The sequence below is a fragment of the Suricata suricatta genome, chromosome 7 (assembly GCF_006229205.1).
Source record: "Suricata suricatta isolate VVHF042 chromosome 7, meerkat_22Aug2017_6uvM2_HiC, whole genome shotgun sequence".
Taxonomy (NCBI): Eukaryota; Metazoa; Chordata; class Mammalia; order Carnivora; family Herpestidae; genus Suricata; species Suricata suricatta.
In genome coordinates this window covers 81467218-81473367 of record NC_043706.1, presented here as the reverse complement: position 1 = coordinate 81473367, position 6150 = coordinate 81467218, and the positions used below count along the sequence as shown (strand labels likewise).

Genomic DNA, 6150 nt, shown 5'->3' with positions numbered 1-6150 from the left:
ATTTTCTTTTATTCATGCATTTACTTTGATAAAGTGTAGCACTCTTGTGCCATATAAAATTCCCTTTGCCCTTTTTTCTTATGCAAATATGTTGATTTTTCCCTGAGATACATCCCCAAATGAATATCATTTGGCATTTTGTTGTTTAGTATCGTATCAGTTCCATGTCTTCTTAAGGAAAAGGATGGCCCAGCTAATCATTCTAGATCAACATCATATTTGAGAACAGATACTTTTTTCCTCATTTAAAATTTCAATATAAGATAGCATTTTCATAGAAGCTTAAAAACAAACAAGAACCTCAGCAATCCTTCACAAACTTGAATGAAACATGCATTATTATTTACTGTGGTACATTAGACACATGATTATGTATAACAGATTTACACCATCATTTAATAGCATGTTGTTTTAATTAAACTAAATCTTGTTCTTTGAAAAATGTTGTGGCATATTGTCTGGTGACAGTTAATTTTTCCTGATTATATTTTAATAATATTTTATTGATTACCTGAAATACAGTTTTATCTCTGTGATAACAGATCTCATGGCAAGAAATTGTTTATAAATATTCTGAAAGTATTATTTTTTGCTAGCTTTTTAAGACTCAATTCTGCGTTTTTCTTACAGTTTTTAAAACCTTTCTCTGTAGTTGGGAAATGAATAATAAGAGTTTTATACTACTCAATGGCAAGGAAAAATTTGTTAAATTTAGGGGGAATGGCAGATCTACCAAGCTTTAGAGTAATCAAATATATCTTTTATATTTTATTTTTGTGCCTGATACTATATTTTAATTCAAGATTTGGAACTGAACTGAAGCCTTTAGAGTGAATCTGCCTTAACAGTGCCAATTTTCCTTTGGTCTAATTTAGTTCTTTTGGTGATGGCTGAACTTGTGTTTGTGATCTGAGCTCTTATTCTCAAAGACATTGCCCTGGATCAAGTAAAATGATTAGCTTTAAAATTGCAAAATCATATATGAATGATATGAATATAATTATATTGTTTTATTAATCATATTAGGTATATTAATTATACTTAGATGAATACCCTTTTTCTAGATTATGGGATCATTCATTATATTACTAATATTGATTTGATGTTTTCTCTCCTTTCTCTCTCTCTCTCTCTCTCATTAGCATACCTCTTCTGTATTATGTTTGCTGTCCTTTTACTTTTTGGATACATCTGTCTTAAATATTCATTGAATTAACATTTTAAACTGAGTAGCTAAATTGAGCAGTGGAAACATAATTTTTAATATGGGTCCACATGGCATAGGTCCTATGAATAGTGGCTAATATTTATGAAGCTCATTTATTTTTTAGTTGCCATTTCATGCCAGACAAAAATAATTAATTTTTGAAAATATGGTCTTTCAACTCTCTGTGTTCAAGTTCAACAATCTATATGGACTATCACATGCAGGTTCATAAAGTACCAAACAAATTTGCTCAAACTCATTTTAATGAGAGTAAATTACATGCTTTTAATTTCAAGTAGATAATTATGTCATATAGAACATCGTATGTTCACCATCTGCTCTCCTTTCTTAAAAAAAAACCATTCCTTGCCCTACAACTACATGTTAATATTTTTGTGCTTTTCATCAGGAAAAGTATAGGCACAGTGTCCAAATTTTTCCTTTCATAAAAAAATGATTACTTCAGTTGAGATTTTTGTTCCCACAATTGCAAACAAGTTTCTATTTTCAAAGTCTTATTAATACAAGATCTGTTTAGCCTGATTCAAGATCAGTTTTTAATTCTCATCAGTCACCAGCATTTTAACCCAGATGATTATTCTCTTCTTCGAAACCCATTTTTTAAAGTACATTTTCTTTTATTGACATAGAACATATATTTAAATTTTAAGTGCTGGCTCCTTAAGAAGAAGTTTCTCCTGGCAAATATGCATAACTGTTGCCCAAAAATGTACAGTGTTTTCCCCAAAATATTTATAACATAATGGTCCACTTAAGACCATCCCCATTATAATCTACTTAATACAATGGCCTCTTAATATATAAATGAGCTACTCTCTGTATATAAAATATAAGGCACATATGTTATACATATACAGTAACAAATACAAAAAGGGGATGGAAAGAAAAAAAAGTGTTCTTCCTATAAGATCCAAATAGAAATTCAGTGTAATTAGTGAGATAATGTAAAATACACTCTTAATTTATAAATGGGCTACTCTCAGTATAGAAAACATATAGGTATGTATGTTATATATACAAAGTAAGAAATATAAAAAGAAGAAATGAAAATATAAAGAAAAAAGTGTTCTTCCCTATAAGATCCAGACAGCAATTCAGTGAATTAGCAAAACCATGTAAAATATCTGAGGAATTTCAGTTTTGTCAAAACCTTTCTGAAAAATATCTAAACTATGAGAGTACTAAATTCTCATTTTAAGAATTTAATAGAGGTTTCCATTTATTAAAATATTGTCAAATTGGTTTCCATATAACACCCAGTGCTCTCCCCCACAAGTGCCCTCCTCCATTACCACCTCCTCCCTCCCCCTCCCCTTCCCCCTTCAACCCTCATTTTGTTTTCAGTATTCAATAGTCTCTCAGGTTTCCATTTAAACATTAAGTGAAGATGCTGTGGTCTTCTTTATATGCACGAAAGAGGACTTTTAGGGTCTGTCAGAAAGAAATAGAAAGAAAGCTGCTCATTTGTAGCTGGTTAGTAATCACCTCTTAATCAGATGTGAGTAGTGTAGAGAATCAAACCCCAGACCATCAGTATTTGAATATGTTTGATGAAAGATTTCAGTGAAGGATCTGATTTTTTCCTAGGTCTCGGAGGGAATGAGGCAGGACATAATGGCAAAGGAAAGGCCAGCCTCAAAGGTGGCTGGTCCAATCTTAACTCTCCATTAAAACAACAAAAACAACAACACACCAAATGTTTCTATAGCATTCTGCTGCATTTTCTTTATTTCAATTTCCAGGTCTACTTGAAGGGTCATGTAGCAAGTGGCTTACAAATAAAATTAGAGTCTATGAACAGTAACATCACATTAAGAGACAATTGGTGGTTTCTTTCACTATGCAAAGAGCTCGAATCTTTGGAACCCATGAACTGGTATTATTTATAGGATATCTGAGATATATCTTGCTCCGATTAACATGACCATGCTGCTCACTATAAAAAAGCCCAAGGGTAGACTACAGAAGATACTAGGGTCACCACTTTCTGAAGACTGAGCTGTAACCCAGCCCATTGACTTCATCACAGCTTTCTTCCATGTAGAGTAACGACTTTCACTTTCCTCAGCATTGATCTGGGGTTCAAACCGCTCCATTGCAACTGCTGACAAATCCTCAGGTTGGAGACTCCACACGTCAACTCCTTCTGCAGCCCCTGCTGCCATGGCAGCTCCAAGGGCAGTTGTTTCAGGCATTGATGATTTTACTACTGGGATATACAGAATATCTGCCTGTAGCTGCATAAGAATTTTGTTGTTGGTCATTCCTCCATCTACCTGCAAATGACTGAGTGGAATCCCCCGGTCACGGTTCATGGCATCCAATATCTCCCGGGTTTGGAAACAAACAGCTTCTAATGCAGCAAAGGCAATATGGCATTTATTGGTGAACTGAGTGAGCCCACAGATGATCCCTCTTGCACTGGGCTCCCAGTAAGGTGCATATAAGCCTGAAAATGCAGGGACGAAATAGCAGCCGTACGATGTACCTACTTGTTTAGCAAGTGTTTCAATTTCCTCTGAGGTCTGTATAATTCCAAGATTGTCTCTTAGCCAGCGAATAACAGCACCAGCTATGGCTACAGAACCTTCCAATGCATAATACACTGGTTTATCTCTGCCGAGCTTATAAGCCACTGTGGTCAGAAGGCCACATTCAGAAAACACACACTTACGGCCTGTGTTACACAGTAAAAAGCAGCCTGTTCCATACGTATTTTTGGCTTGTCCATCCTGGAAGCACATTTGTCCCACCAATGCAGCAGACTGGTCTCCCAAGCACCCAGATATTGGCACACCTTCTAAGGCTCCAGCTTTCATTAGGCCATAGATCTCAGAAGAACTCCGGACATGTGGAAGAATTTTCATTGGAATCTCAAAAAATTCACAGAGCTCTTTATCCCACTCCAGAGAATGAATGTTGAAAAGCATCGTCCTACTTGCATTGGTTACATCTGTACAATGGACACCTTTGTTGGTCCCTCCTGTCAAACTCCAAATAAGCCATGAATCAATGGTCCCAAAAAGAGCTCTATCTTCTTCAACAGCCTTTTGAACAGTTCTCACATTGTCAAGGAGCCAACGAAGTTTCACAGCACTGAAGTAAGTGCTAAGTGGAAGGCCTGTCTTAGACTTGACAAAGTTACTATTTCCTGGAATTTTTTTACTAAGATTCTCAACAGTAGACTGGGTTCTTAAATCAAGCCACACCACAGCATTGTAGAGAGGCTCTCCACTTAACTTGTCCCAGACTACAGTGGTTTCCCTCTGGTTACTGACACCAATAGCTTTTATGTTGGAAATATCGATATCCAGCCGTCCAAGTTTCTCACACGTTTTCTCTATACATTCATAGACAGACAGTAGAATTTCCTTAGGGTTTTGTTCCACCCATCCTTCCCTTGGAAACAGTTGTTTTATTTCCACTTGATGATGACCAAGTATTTCGGCTGTTTTTGAATTAAAAACCAAAAACCGCGTTGAGCTGGTGCCCTGGTCCACTGCCCCCACCAGTGGCCCCAAAATTTCTTTCTTCACGGCGGCCATGAAACCGGCTTCTGGTCAGCAGGCTTTTGTGTCCAGTTTCCAGGGAGACGGTGAGAGGTGGGGGAGGGGCAAGTGGTGACCCGGAAGTCAAGGAAGCCTGCTACAACGGCTGAACACCGGAAACCTATTCTCTTGATCTCTACCTCTCCACTGCCCCAGCTCCTCAGTCAGCTTGCTGCTTTTTCATCTTCACCATCACTGTTGTCAGCATAACCCAGGACTCAATTTCTGACATCCTTTCTTCTCTATATACTCTATCTCCTTAGAGGATCTCATCAAGTCCCTTGTCTTTAAATACCATATTTATGCTGATGACCCCATGATTTATATCTCTAAACTTTCTAAACTGAAGGCTTGCTTAAACATCTGACTTATATATAGCCAATTTCCTAACTCAATTATCTCCTTGGATCTTTAAAAGGCATTCAAACTTAATGATCAACATCAGACATTTGTTCATCCTCACCATACCTGATCTTCCAGACTTTTGCTCATATTAGTAAAACACAATATCCTTCTACTTGTTTAGGACGAAAACCCAAAGACATATCATCTACCACCATTCTCTCATACACCATATCTACTTCATCTGCAAAAGCTATCATGCCTTTATTCATTATGCATCTCAAATCAACGACTACTTACTGCTCTACCACTATTACCCAAATACAGTTTTCATATCTTACCTGAATAGTTGCAAAAACAACTGATGTTTCCACTTCCATCTTTAACTTACAAGTTACTATATAACTGAAAGTAGTTATATCCAAATATATCAGAAAATCACTCCTTTGCATGGTCTATGATTGCATTCCATCTTATTCAAATTAATACTTAGAATCCAGCATCTTAATGTTGTCTAAAAGGTGCCATGGATTCCAGCCTACCCAACTTTTCCCTTCTGCAACACCCTGTTTTTCTGCTTTAGCCACAGTGAATTTCTAGCTCCACAACCTAGGTTTGAAATTATTTTCCCCCAGACTCTTGTTTAATTCATTTGTCTCAAAAATTATAAGAAATCTTTATAAAAGAATAAATGCAAAGTTGTGACTATTATTTCCTGCTTTCTTTTTTCTTTGCCCTATAGACTTATCAACACACCTAAAAAATTACCTAGAGTTATTTAGTTATTTATGATTTGAAAGATCCTTCCTTCCTTCCTTCCTTCCTTCCTTCCTTCCTTCCTTCCTCCCTTCCTTTCTTCCTTTTTCTTTCTTTCTTTTTCTTCTTTCTTTCTTTCTTTCTTTCTTTCTTTCTTTCTTTCTTTTTTTCTTTCTTTCTCTCCCTTCCTCTCCCTTCCCTTCCCTTCCCCTCCCCTCCCCTTCCCTCCCCTCCCCTCCTTTCCCTTCCCTTCCCTCCCCTCCCCTTCCCTTCCCT

At 36.7% G+C, this 6150-nt stretch overlaps 2 long non-coding RNA genes and 1 pseudogene across 6 annotated transcripts in view; 1 reads left to right on the top strand and 2 right to left on the bottom strand.

Moving 5' to 3' along the window:
* The window catches only part of LOC115297005, a 288338-nt gene that overhangs the window by 6169 nt on the left and 276019 nt on the right, over positions 1–6150 (bottom strand). The gene's annotated exons all lie outside the window — the stretch shown is intronic.
* The window catches only part of LOC115297006, an 82858-nt gene that overhangs the window by 16769 nt on the left and 59939 nt on the right, over positions 1–6150 (top strand). The window lies entirely within an intron of this gene.
* On the bottom strand, positions 2926–4826 carry LOC115297004 (annotated as a pseudogene).